General features: G+C 40.5%; 1 protein-coding gene across 1 annotated transcript in view; it reads right to left on the bottom strand.

Annotated features, from left to right (window-relative positions):
* Positions 1-11,916: 11,916 nt before the first annotated feature.
* Positions 11,917-14,843, bottom strand: part of CFAP54 (cilia and flagella associated protein 54) — a 397,088-nt gene continuing 394,161 nt past the window's right edge. Inside the window, exon 69 of the mRNA XM_034934266.2 lies at positions 11,917-13,293. The gene's annotated coding sequence lies outside the window, so the exon portion shown is untranslated. The remainder of the gene's footprint in view (positions 13,294-14,843) is intronic.

The following is a 14,843-nucleotide window of genomic DNA, read 5'->3' as shown; positions in this document are numbered from 1 at the left end:
TGCAACCTCTGCCTCCGGGTTCAAGCAATTCTCCTGCCTCAGCCTCCAGTGTAGCCGGCTGATTTTTGTATTTTTAGTAGAGACAGGGTTTCACCATGTTGGACAGGCTGGTCTCGAACTCCTGACCTTGTGATCTGCCCGCCTCAGCCTCCCAAAGTTCTGGGATTACAGGCTTGAACCACTGCACCCAGCCAGTAATGCTGGTTAAGTATTAAATATAATGTTTGACCAACCAAACCAGCCTATTCTTCAATGTTACCAAATAAATATCAAGAAGAGTAAGGTCTCTATGACTTAGCGATAGACTTTAAGGAGTGTTGGAACCACACTACTGTAGGGTTAGAAGGGCTTAGTGCTGGAGTGGAGGACACAGCACAGCGTCCCCCTCCATGTAGAATCTGCACGTATGCCATGAGAGAGGGACCTGACATGACATGTGTCCACTTGAGTTAGCCTGTAAGGTTTCTTCAGTCATTGTCTTAAAATAATTGGTGCTTGTACTATTAAGTAACCAATAGAACAAGCAGAATGCTTTAAAATATTTCTAGTTAATGACCTTTACTATTGTTTTCTATTCTATTAGGTTTCAGAAAGTCCCTCTGGAATAATGTATATTATACCATGATTTCAAAAGTGGGGTGGGGTGATAATACATTAGTTATTCATTTATGTATAACAAGTTACTCCAAACTGTAATGGCTCAAAACAACCATAAACATTTATCTCTCATAGTTTCTGTGAGTTTGAAACTTAGGAGCAATTTTGCTGAGCAAATGAAGGTTCCAAAAAGGTTAAGTCACTTGCTCAAAGTTATACTGCTAATAAGTAGTCAGGCTAGGATTTGGAACCAGTTTCTAATGACCAGCAGTGACACTGGTGGCCAGGATATCAATTAGGAAGCTATAGCAATAGCTCAAGTAAAAAATAACTTAGGGAAGTTCCAACTTACAGTACAGGTAGCAGAAGCGGAAATATTTTGGCAGTTGGTTGTGCGGCCACCCTGAGAACCAGATAAGAGAGTGTCTGGCCCGAGGCACAGTGTTTTAGAAGGCTGTGTTCTGGCCACTGCTCTCCTCCCCACAGAACCAGGTCCATAGGTCTAAGGGGACTGGCCTGCCTGGAGCCCACACTCTGCCTTTTTTAAACTCAGGTACCTAAATTCCTGGAACTCCCTGCCCAGACTGCCACAGGATTCTTAGATTTTCCCTGCAGAGGCCAGACTTGCTATATGTATACACAGCTCTGAGGGCTGAGGAGTAGCCAAGGGTGGCTGTTTGCCAAGGGTTTGGACAGAGTTTGACATTGGGAGAATGGTGGGAGGTCCACATGCATGTGTAGGCCTCACAGTGCTGGAAGGAGCCAGTGGTAAAAAGAGAAAGAAAACAGGCCGCAACTGGGGGCCGTCTCTCCTCATGTAGCCTAGTCCTCTGCAGAACACAGAGGAATGTGAGAATCTGACATTATAATCTGGCCTCCCAGGTCATTATGAAGTGCATTTGTCCAGTGAGGAGGACCGAATACATTTTAGTTAAAAATAATTAGAGCTTCCTTTGTAACTTTTAAGCATTTGAATATACACTTTATGTGCCTCTTGTTTGCGCCCTGGTTGATCCAATGGGATCATACTGGAGATGTATTTTCTGGCCATATTGTTGGCTAGTTAATTCCCAAATTTGCACACTATGAACTCCTAGAAACACTGGAGAAATATCACAAATATTTCTTTAACTTATAGCTGAGCTTGTAAGAAAGAAAAAGAAATCCCCAATGAAAGAAAGGAAGAAATAAAATCCAAGGTGGTGACCTTATGAGCTAGTACTGCAGCTTCACTGGATGAAGCTTTTGGTTTTGTTAACCTAAGGGCCTAGGTTTTAGTGCCTTGAGCCCTGGTACAACAGAGGCTGCAAGTTAGAATTGAGGTCTTTGCATAAAGCTGAGATCCTCAAGAGGCTGTAAGATGGGCAGAATAATGACTCCCCAAAGACATCCAAATCTCAATCCCTAGAACCTGTGAATATGGTATCACACATGGCAAAAAGGAATTAAGATTACAGATGGAATGAAGGTTGCTAATCAGTTGACTAGATAACAATGAGATTATTCTGGGTTATTCTGGTGGTCCCAATGTCATCACAAGGGTACTCAAAAGTGACAGGGAAAGACCAAAGAGGTCAGAGTCATGGGATGTGACTCTGATGTAAACCACCATTGTTGGCTTTGAAGACAATGAGGTCACCAGCTAGGGAATGAGAGCTAGAGGCTGGAAAACGTAAGAAAATGTATTCTCCCCTAGAGCATCCAGAAGGAACCAGCCCTGTCAATACCTGGTTTTAGCCCAATTAGACACATTTTGGATCTGTGATCTATAGAACCATTAGATAACAAATTTGTGGTGTTTGAAGCCAAATAGTTCATGCTAATTTATGACCACAGCAATGGGAAACTAGTAGAGATAGACTTGATCCTCCATAGAAAGAAAGAAAAAACAAAGAAAGAAAGAAAGGGGAGAAAAATAAAGAAGAAAGAAGAGAGAGAAAGGAGAAAGAAAGAAGAAAGAAAGAAAGAGAAAGAATGAATGAACGAAAGAAAGAGGGAGGAAGGAAGAAGAGAGAAAAGAGAGAGGGAGGAAGGAAAGAAGGAAGGAGGGGAGAAGGAGGAGGAAGGAAGGAAGAAAAAGAAGAAGGAAGAGGAGGAGGAGGGAGAAGAGGAAGAGAAGAATAATTCAGCATAAACCAGATTGAGCAGACATAATAAACAGCAAGGTCAATATCCCAAAAGGATCATATTATAGAAAAATATGACAGGGAAAGAAAATTAGTACGTTTTAAATCATTGGCAGCATAAAATAAATAATCCAAATCACCCAACAAGACACTGTGAGAAAAAAATGGGCAGATTTAGTGGACAAGGAAATAGAAATTGCAGAAATGAAAAGTGAAGCCTTTGACACAAAAAATTCTATGAATAGATTAAATGGCAGATTTGATAGAATAAAAAAGAAAATCATCAAACTGAAAGATAAGTTAGAAGTCACTATCCAGAATGCAGCCTGACAGGGGAAAAAAAGGATGGAAAATAAAAGAAAGATTAAGAAACAGAGGGCCGGTGCAGTGGCTCATGCCTGTAATCCCAGCACTTTGAGAGGCTGAGGCAGGTGGATCACCTGAGGTCAGGAGTTGGAGACCAGCCCTGCCAACATGGTGAAACCCTGACTCCACTAAAAATACAAAAATTATCCAGGCGTGGTGGCACACACCTGTAATCCCAGCTACTCAGGAGGCTGAGGCAGGAAGATTACTTTACCCTGGGAGTCAGAGGCTGCAGTGAGCCGAGATTGCGCCCACTGCACACTAGCCTGGGCGACAGAGTGAAATGCTGTCTAAAAAAACAAAAAAAAAAAGATTAAGAAACAGAGAGAATACAATGAGAAGATCCAAAACATATGTAATAAGAGTCCTCAGAGGAAAGAATAGAGTGAATGGGGGAGAAAGGATATTTGGAGAGCTTATTGTATATGTCTTAACTCCAACAGCCATATCAATTAGAGACCAATGAAGAAAATGAGATGGTAACAGTCTCATGACATGCATGATTAAATTAAATAATAAAACCACAAATTGAATAATTATGCTCATTCTTTTCTATATTGCATACTGTGTGTTTATTCCCTGTCAAAGTATAATTTTCAAAAGTTAAAAACATGATACTTTTTAAAACATAATATAAATATGGGTTAAGAGTTTTATTCGGCTCATTAATTAGTGAACTTATAAATGGTAAGGTTTATTGAAACAGCATTTTTTAAGTGTTAGAATAATGATAGTAGGTTAGACACAAAACCTATAATAAATGATAACCTTTGGGTTATATTCACATCGCTTGCATCTCTTTGGGAAAAAATTTGTTTATATTATTATTGAAAAAGAATCACTTGAATTGTCATCAGTTTTTTTTACAAGCTTACCTCTGTCCTTAAAGAGATGTAAGATTTCCTAATCAATAGCAAACAAAATGTCAAATGAAAGTTTGGGAATCAGGTAGCCCCCTTGTAGTGATTAACTTTATGTGTCAACTTGGCCAGGCTCTGGTACAAAGATATTTGGTCAAACATTAGTGTAGATGTTGCTGTGAAGGTATTTTTAGATGAAATTAACAATTAAATCAAAAGTCTTTCAGTGAAGCAGATTTTTCTACATGAGTGGATCTCATCTAATTGGTTGAAGGCCATCAAAGAAAAGACTGAGATTGCCCAGGGAAGAGGGAATTCTGCCTCCAGATTGCCTTTGGGTTTGAGCTGCAGTGTGAACTCTTCCCTGGGTCTCTGGACTGCCAACCTGCTCTGTAGATTTCAATTTCATCAGTCCTCACGATTGCATGAGCTAATTTTCTCTCTCTCAGCCTCTCATGTGTGTGTGTGTGTGTGTGTGTGTGTGTATATATGTGTGTATATATACACACACACACACACACATATATATATAAACACGCACACATGCACCCACACAGTTATGAACGATATAACAACATTTTGGTCAATGATGAGCTGCATACACAATGATGTTTCCATAAGATTATAAGGGAGCTGAAAAATTCCTATCCCTTAGTGATATTGTAGCCATTGTAACATCATAGGGCAACATATTATTCCCATGTTTGTGGTGATGTGGTGATGCTGGTGTAAACAAATCTACTGCACTGCCAGTTGTATAAAAGCACATGTAATTCTATACAGTGCATAACACTTGATAATGATAATGAATATGTTACTAGTTTATATATTTACAATGGTGTACTTTTTATTGTTATTTTAGAGTGCACTCCTTGTACTGAAAAAGAAAAGTTAACTGTAAAACAGCCTCTGGCAGGCACTTCAGGAGATATTCCAGAAGAAAGTGTTATTATCATAGGAGATAACAGCTCAATGCATGTTATTGCCCCTGAAGATCTTTCAGGAGAACAAGAGAAGGAGTAGGAAGACAGTGATATTGATGATCCTGACCCTGTGTAGGCCTAGAATAATGTATATGTTTGTGCCTTAGTTTTAAACAAAAGAGTTTAAAAAGTAAAAGAAAAAATTAAAAATAAAAGCTTATAGGATAAGGATACAAGGAAAGAAAATATTTTTTGCACAGCTGTATAATGTATCTGTGTTTTAAGCTATGTGTTATTACAAAAAAGCCAAAAAGTTAAAAAAAATAAGAAGTCTAAAAAGTACAAAAATTAGTTAGCTAAGGTTACTTTATTATTGAAGAAAGAAAAATATTTTTTATAAACTTAGTGTAGCCTTAGTGTACAGTGTTGATAAAGTCTATAGTAGCGTACAGTAATGTCCCAGGCCTTCACATTCACTTCCCACTCACTCAGTGACTCATCCAGAGCAAGCTCTAGTCGTGCAAGTTCTGTTCATGGTAAGTACCCTATAACAGGCATACCACTTTTTATCTTTTATATCAGATTTTTACTGTACATTTTCTATGTATATATACATTTAGATACACAAGTACTTACCGTTGTGTTACAATTGCCTACAGTATTCAGTACAGCAACATGCTGTGCAGGTTTGCAGCCTCAGAGCAATAGGCTATACCACATAGCCTAGGTGTGTAGTAGGCTATACCATCTAGGTTTGTCTACATACCCTCAGTGATAGAATTGGCTAATGATGCATTTCTCAGGATGTACTAAGCATTGCATGACTGTATACACACTCACATCTTATTGGTTCTGTTTCTGTGGACAACACTCACTAGTACATCCTTCCCTCAGCAAGTTAGACAATGCCAAGTACTAAACTGAAAAGATTTCCAGTAATCCATTTTGCTTTTTCAACATTTCGGATAATTCTTAACACCGCTATTGGGTTAGAAAGACTGCCAATAAATTTCATTTAAATATTTATTAACACCAAAATTAGCCCTTTGTTGTAATTTTGAGTCAGTCTCATAGTAACTTTAAAGAGAATTATACTTGAATTGGTAGTAAGAAATAATACGATTGGACTACGTAACTAAAATTGGTATAGCTAATGTATAATAGTCTACTTCCATTCTATCATAATAATTAACACCAATACCACAACCCTAGTGTGCATTTGCAAAGATTACTACATCTTCCCTGCTCACTTTCAGTCCAACCTCCCTATTGCAGCCACTGTGATCTTAAACGCAAATCTGACCTTGTCAGTCTTTGGCTTCAAATCCTTCTGTAGCTTCCGAGCCTCCTTCTCATGGCCTCCTCAGTACTTTGTGAGCAGATGTACCTCTACCCTCTTCTCTCCAAACCCCTACACTACCACCCTAGGTTTATTCTCTAGCCAAAGTGAACTTCCCATTTCTTGAAGTTCCAGTGCAATGAACTAAGTGTTTATGTTCTTCCAAAATTCATATGCTGAAATCCTAACCCCCAAGGCAATGGCACTAGGAGGTGGGGCTCATGGGAAGTGATTAAGTCATAAGGGTAGAGCCAACATGATTGGATTAATGCCCTTAAAAAAGAGACCCTAGAGAGCTAAGTAGTCCCTCCCACCAAGTGAGGACACTGCTAAAAGGTCCCATCTATGAACCAGGAAACAGGCTCTTACCAGACACTGAATCTGCTGGCACTTTGATCTTGGACTTCCCAGCCTTCAGAACTGTGAGAAATCAATATCTGTTGTTTACAAGCTACCCAGTTTACGGTATTTTGTCATAGCAACCTGAACAGACTAATATAAAAACCCACACTCCACTTTGCCTTTAGGTCTCCAGATATACTATTCTGCAGGCTTAGGATATTTTCCTCCAGTTTCACAGGTTATTTCTTATTTATGTATCTGGTATTAGTTTAAAAATTGGTTGTTTTAGCCCAAGTTTCCTAGACAACAGAGCCTAAGGCAGGAAATCAGTGTGGTGCTTTATGAAGGGGGCAGGTGTATGTAATCCGAGGGTAAGCAAGTGTGAGGAAAAATTGAGAGAGGCAAGAAAGGATGTGAAATGTGTTACCACACTTGCCACTGCTTCATGACGAGTCTTGAAGAGATACATAAGTTTTCTCATCAGATGTTGGGTACTCAGAACTTCTCAGGGTAACTGTACAGAGAAACCATGCCTCAGAATGGGAGGAATGGAGAAATGGAATCTATTTGCCCTGATCCTTCCGGTCTCTTGTTTCCCACTGGACAGAATTCATCCATGTGGAGTTAAATCCTTTACTCCTCAAGGTCATGCCATCTGATCCTTCCTGCAGCCTCTCAGGATACCAGATCCTACACCCAACAGTGTAGCGTGTAAGGAATCAAAATTAGCACCTTGGCATAAGGATTATTTTGAGCTGAAGATATTTGATATTCAACAGATACAGAAAGACGCCTTCCCGGAGCTTCCTTTATTTGACTGAAAGTAGAAATTTCTGAGAAATGAGGAGCTGCCATAAATCTCTCTCGTGAAAGTTTTATGTCCAAGAAGAAGATGGAAAGTCAGTGCTGAGAGATGGCCCCACACAAACAAATGTTGCTCCATGAGTTTTCCCCGTATATTTATCTTCCCACAGTTTGCCACCCTTGGAAGCCTAAAATCTTTTCCTTTGTCTTGTCACCTCTCTACAGATTTATTGTTCTTCATTAAGATGCTATATATACCCACATTCTAACCACATCTGTTCTGTGCAGGGCAGGCCTATACAATCATGCCTCCAAAGTCCAAGGAAGTTGAGAGGCCACCCAAAGAGGCTGACCTATCCGTTTTCTCAGAAAGAAACATTTATTAATGACTTATGAACAGAAGCCATGTCTGTGTCTTGGCCGGCTTCAAGACAAGATGGTGGATCCCTGTGCCATCACCTCCCAAACCTGGGGCTTATAGAGCATAGGAAAGGGGTGACTCTGAAGGGATGTGTGGGACAATTGAAGTCTGATAATATTAAGGTTGTCTGACCTAAGGGCAAAGTAACACAAGGAACAATAGATAAACTAGAAATCTTAGAGGCCTTCGAGGAACTGGAATTAATCAGAAGTGAACATGGCAGATTAGCATCCAAGACGGAGTTGTTTTGGCCTCCACAATCTGTCAGTGACTCATCACTGTGTTTCTCCTGTATGTATTCACTCTACATTCATTAATAAACTTTGTTATTTTTCTCTTGTTATTCTGTCTTTTGTCTGTCTAATTTGCAGGGCCCGAGCCCTTGGAGAACATAGGAGGGTAGAAGAAATGTTTCTGTTTTTTCCTTTCCCTACAAGCGTTCCCAAAGTGAGTGGTAAAATGTGTTGGTTTGGATCCTCTGAGAAGCAGACATCAAGACTGGATTAGAGGCCTGGTGTTGTGGCTTGCACCTATAATCCCAGCACTTTAGGAGCTGAGGAGGGCAGACTGATTTGAGCCCAGGTGTTCGAGACCAGCCTGGGCAACATAGCAAAACTCTATCTCTACAAAAAATACAACAAATTAGCCTGGCATGGTGGTGAATGCCTGTAGTCCCAGGTACTTGAGAGGCTGAGGTGGGAGGATCAGTTGAGCCCAGGAGTTCCAGACTGCCGTGAGCCGTGATCACGCCACTGCACTCCAGCCTGGGTAACAAAGCAAGACCCCATCTCAAAAAAAAAAAAAAATCTGGATTAGATATCCGAGAGATTTACTTGGTGAAACAACTGCATGGGAGAAAGGGGAAGGAACTTGAGAAAGCAGGGAATGTCAAACCATGATAGAGACAGGGAAGGAAGTTCCCTGGGGCACTAGGCTGATGGGGAAGCATAGTGCCCAAGTCACCCCGCAGAAGGGTCCCACATCTCACAGATATGGGCCTGCTTTGCTATCCCTGCACCACTTAGTCCCTGGCTGGGCACAGACTGGGGAGGCAGGCATCAGCACTAACACAGTGGGGTTTCAGAATGCAGAAGCTGGAGTCATGTCACTTCCATTCCGCTCAGCCTGAGATCTGAGTGGTGCATTTCCTGGTCACCACAAAGAGCTGCAATCTCTAGGTGAGTGGCAGAGGCCAAGAGGGAGGGCCTGGCACTCTCAGGGCCACTGAGTGGTGGGTCCCTCGCATTGGCAGCACAGTCCAGGGTAAAGACTGAGAGAACCTGAGGTGACAAACCAGGATCTGTATTTGACACAAGAGTCAAGGTGACTCCTCTAGGAAGCCTGCCCTCATGCATACTAATCTTTCATCCTAAGTTAGGGGCTCCTGGTTTGTGCTGTGATTCTTCTATCAAAGCATTATTATACTTTATTGTAACTGTGTATTTATTAGCAGTCATTCCCGGTAGTATAAGCTCTAAGGGGGCAAGGGCCATATCTATCTTGTTCATGGTCCTCAGAAGGGGTACATCAAACAGAGTTGAACAGATAAGAGGCAGAATCTCTGGTCTCTGCCGCTCACACTTTAAAGGCTGTGCAATGATCTGCAAACTGTTTTATACCTAACATTCACTGTCTTTAAAATGAGTCACATTTAGAGGCTATGAGGTATAAGATTATAAAAACATGTGCAATGGAATTTCTGTATTCTCAGAATTTTTGCTAAGCCCCAAAGATAAGACTAGTGGTTAATCACATTCTATTCCATTCCCACTCTAAAGAATGAAGAAAAAGAGCTTCCCATCACCCCCTTCCAAGACTTGCCAAAAATTGGCATACTTGCTCTCCCACCTCACTCATTCCTGCCATCCCACACATCCTATGCAAGCAAATGAGAGCTCATTTAACAAGGGAATTTGTTGGGAGTGGAATGCTATGGCTTTTTGTTCTTCTCTTCTCTCTCCTTGGGTTGGGGGTGATGGAGAAGAGTGTTCTCTTTGCAAAACTGAGGGCTCTAGAGGGTAGCACAGTAGAGATCAGAGTGCTGGCAATAGGGAAAGACTGTAGTCACTTGTCAGCTTCATCTGGGGCCATCAGGTGTGGGCAGAGATGTTGGGAAGAAGGATTTTTTATCTCTTGAGGTTGGGGCTGTATGTGAACATGGAGTGTGTGCTTCCTGCCTGCAGAATTCTGAAGGTGGAAGAATGCCCAAGGCAAGGATAGAAGGCAGTGGTGTGGGCAACCTGCACACTCGGTGTTTGGTGGGATAGGATGCCACAGAAGGGACACCAGCTCTGAGCATCTTGAAGGAATCCCACTCAAGAGGGCAGCCTTCTGGAACTAGGGGACCCCACAGTAAAAGGCTGTGGGTGTATCACAGGGCAGGGATGTAGAAGCTGAGGAGGGATTGCAGGAGGTCAGCTGGAAGTGCACTGTTCCTTTCAGGAGACATGCCCACGTCCCAGCACAGTTCCGGATGGACCCAAAGATTCTCCCTGGCTCTCCCAGGACCATTGGTTGGGGGGCACCTAGGATTGCGATGAAGACCAGAGAGGGGCCATGGGAGGGATCCACATCTGGGGGCCACTCAGAGGGCATAAGCAAGCTCTAAGGGCATAAGTCATGTGAGACTTTTACCCTTATCTCATGTGGCTTGTGTCCTCCTGGGCCTCACAAATGCGAAAAAAAAAATCTTTGAATTAGATGTAAGATTGAAATTTTGATTTACACTGGAGTAGACCTCATAATACTTGGAAGTAAATCTAACTCCCAAAATGGGACTTGTCCATATATTGAAAGTGACTGGAAAACATTATGGGGATCCTGGCAAGAAAATACCCACAGTAAAGAAGGGAGATTGGACAGAGCTCATCCAAAGGTAGTGGCTGGAGTAAAATAACAGGTTAGAGGGATAAGGGAAAACAAAATATTTAAACAAATGAAATCACTATGCAAATTTCCATTCTAGCTGTCAGAAAATAACTTCCCATTGCACTTAAAAAACACATTTAAAAAATTACATATGTTTCTATTCCTGTCTTCTGCAAAGATTTTCAGAATAGAATCTTTTGAAGTTGTAGAGTTTTCATAAGGTACTTTGGTGTTTGCTTTGTAAACTTTATAGACATCTTTTAAATTTGAGAACAGCATCTCTAAATGGTCCTTGTGCAGCATAACCAAACTCATATTTAAAATCTATATGTCACACTAAAGTAACAGCCAAGCCAAAACTAAAAACCGTATTTCAGTATGCAATATTAGGTGAGTGAACCCATCATTAAGGAGTAGACTTGGTTGCAGTTCCATCCAACACACAGCAGGATCACTGTCACCTGCCCTCCCTGCCAGACTCTGCAGGTTGATTTCTGCCTACTGCATGCCCTGTGTAATTCTGACACTCTGGGATTGAAATGTGGCTTAGCATTTTTATATCACCTTTCACTCAGAGCCTCTATGACTCTCAATTGGTTCAGTTTATGGATCATCCTTCCTCGCTCAGGCTCTTCCCTGACTCACCCTAAACATGGACCAGCCATGTGTCTGTTTCTCACAGAAGGCATCTGCGTGTAGCAGAGGAAGGGGGCTTTATGCCTCTCAGTTGCTTCTCATCTATTTTCCCTCCAGGCTCTTCCTTTTTCCATTGGCCTTCTCCATGAGTCTCCCCAAGAAATTAATTTCCCTTTACCTTGTCCTACAAAACAATTTAGACTACCACCTCCCACTTGCTCCGGGCTTCTACGCATCTATACATAAGGTGCTCTGTCAATAATGACCATTTTGTCCTAAGCTTCACCCTTGAGCAGCACTAAGAACTGTTAGAAGTTTTGCAACTTCAGCTTCTTTCTCCTTTCTCTGCTACCAGTCTCTAAAATCCCTCAGCTGAAGCAAAACATTCAGAGATAATGGAAAAATAATGGATAAGCCGCTCCCGTCCTTCACGCTCCCTAGCTTCCTGGAGAGGTTGGTGAGGGGACACGGTGTCCCCCATTATGCTTAGGATGGGTCTTTAGGAGACCTCAAAGGGGAAGGGGAACAATATATTTGTTTACCCACTAGATAAACTAACTTTCCCACTCCCACACTTTTGAAAGCAGACAAAGCTAAGACAATTTTGGTTTTAAGTAACACGTTTTTCTCCTCTTTATTTCACATTTGCCATTTGAACTATTCCACATACATTTAATCAAGAAGTCTATGCTAATCATTAATTACAATACCAATACACCCGTTGTATTGTATTCAAATGTAACTCACACTTGTGGATTTCAAAGAATTTCCCTGGATTTAATTAATCCTCAGCTTCGCTAATGAAAAGCATTGCTTCTAACTCGCATGAGTGTGGGTTTCTAATCTTTTCCTTAAGGTCACCTCATTTTTCATGCAAACGTACATTTATAATTTAACATTGCAGATCTTTCACATTCCCTAGTAAGCAATTATTTTGATTACTTTATTATCTTTCTCTTTTTTCCTAGGCTATTTAGGTTGGTTTCTGCCTATCATGAGCCAAGTATAATTCTAAGATTCTCTTTTACTTCCTTTATTAGCATGATCTGCATTAGCAAGGGATTCATTTTCATTCTGAAGACTGAAAACAATTTCATTATCTGATAAAAATTATCTTCTCATATGCTATAAGAGGCAATTCTCATCATTTATGGTCTCATTAGGTATTTCATCTACCCAATACATCTTCTCAATATTTCTTCCTGGAAGTAATCATCTCGTGGCTCAACTAACAATATTTTGGACTAGGGATTCTTGTTTTTGTCTTCCTTCCCTCTTCCCGCCGCCCCCCGCCACCCCAATATAGTTACTGCATCATCTCCTCTGCGAATCCTTGCTATTTCCCTGTCTTCCTAAAACATTTTGTGGAGGCTTCATGTTAACATCTATCTGCATTGTTGTATTGTGAATTATAAGTTTACATTTTGTTGCCTTTAATATACTATCAGCATCTTAAGGGATGGGCCACAGCTCATGGATCTTTGTGTTTTTAGAGCCTGGAACTATGTCTAATATAGAGCAAAGCTCCAAAAATGCATATTGAATAAATGAAGGACTAAATACACATGCATGCTCATTTTTACCAGAATGTAGTTTTAATTTACTTGAGAATTAATTCTTTTCAAAACGCAGGAGAGAGTAGGGAAGCCAAAGCAACTTGATAAAGAAATAGATAAGCTGGACAAATGAGAGCGAGCTGAGGAGATATACAGACCTGGAACTCACAGAGAAGATAGGAGTTAAGCTGCCCTACTGGGAGCTAAAACACCTATGAAGCTGCAGCAGGCCAGTTGATCAACAGCGAAATCTCAAAGCAATATCTAGAGTATTTGCATATATCATAAGAAATCAGATGGGGCAAGATCCAAGTTTGAACTGGAGGCTTCTGTGCAAGCAAGACATTGAATCATGACTACTTCTTCTCACCAAATTTCCAAAGGCTGACAGATATTGCTGAAAAATTCCTCAGTCTGTTGTCATATTCTTGATTTATTTCTCAGTTTTATCATCCCTAGAGGAGGAAAAAAGAGTAATACCTTGAATTTCATATAATTTTCCTCATTTCAGAAAGTGCATACTTCATTTCACCTCACCTGCTAACCAAAAATTATGCTCCTGCGCTAGTCCTCAACAGACCTGACCAAACCATAATGGAGTCACTAACGCTGAATGCCACATCATCAAACCAAAACTTTAAAAAAGCAGAGATCCCAAAACAGAACAGAACAATTGTTCCTGAAAACAGAAGATTCCAGTTTACCTGAGTGAGTGTAATAAGGAAGTCTCTCTGTTTTAACTCTTACAAAAAAGCAACCTGATATTAACCAATCAGGTTTTCTTTTCTATTCTTCTGTTTCCTTGTTCCTACCTTACAAAACTCACTGTTGTGCCATTGTCCAGCAGGAGCTCTCATTCTGTTCTGCAGAATGGAGGCTGTCCCTGATTCATGAATTGCAAATAAAAGCAAATTCGATCTATAACTAACTTTGTTGGAATTTTGTCTTTTGACACTATATGCATATTAGAAATGTAAAAAACATTGAAATACCATCCTGTGGAATTGAGATCAATTCCATGGGAGTGTCAATGTGCCCCTGTTGACTGCTTGGAGCTGGACCCATTTTAAGGAAGCAGAGTTCCCTAGAGGATTTTGATCATGTTAAGTTTAAAATTCGATTAAACTTCTAAATGGAGATGTTAATTAGGCAGGTGGCTACAGGAATCTGGAGATAGGAGAGCACTCTGGGTTGGAGATAAAATACTGGAGGATTTTGGCATATAAATGGTACTGGATAGGGTTATCTTGAGTGAGAGTATGGAGAAGACAAAAGAGAACATATGCTACAGAGAACCAAATTTTTTGATTAACACTCTAGTCAGGTAATCTTTGAAGTCTTGGGTCAGCAAATCATAGCCCCCAGGTAAAATCTGGACCACTGCCTGGTTTTTGTGCAGTTCCTGAGCTAAGAATAAGAATAATTTCATATTTTTATGGTAGGGAGAAAAATACAAATAATAATATTTCATGGCACATGAAAATTATAAGAAATTCAAATTGATTTTTTAAAGTTTTATTGGAACACATCTATGCCTTTTGTTAATACATTGTGTATGGCTGCTTTTGCACTGTAATGGCAGAGTTGACTATTTGCAATAGAGACACAAAGCTAGATTTACTATCTTGCCCGTTATAGAAAAAGTTTGAAGGCCCATGTATTGTGTGAGAATGTGCCTTGGAACTGCTATGGCCACTGTTGCTGCCAACAGGAAAACTAGACTGAAGACAAAATGTCACAAGGAAGGGGACTGCTGAGATAACTGCTGAGAAATGAATGACAGCTGAGATGTGAATCATGAACCTCTGGATTGAGTCGAGCCAGAAGCTCACCTTACCTCCGGAATCTTCAGTTACATGAACAAATAAATTTCCTTTAGTGTATGACCCAGTTAAAGGTAGATTTTCTATTATCCAAAACCAAATGATTCTTAATACAGTTGTAAGATCCAGATATAATCTCAGCTCTTTTTCCCTTATTATCCCCAAGCTTGACTCAAACCTCC

Source organism: Pan paniscus, chromosome 10 (genome assembly GCF_029289425.2).
Source record: "Pan paniscus chromosome 10, NHGRI_mPanPan1-v2.0_pri, whole genome shotgun sequence".
Lineage (NCBI taxonomy): Eukaryota > Metazoa > Chordata > Mammalia > Primates > Hominidae > Pan > Pan paniscus.
The sequence above is the reverse complement of the archived record's forward strand: the minus strand, read 5'-3'. Positions and strand labels throughout refer to the sequence as shown.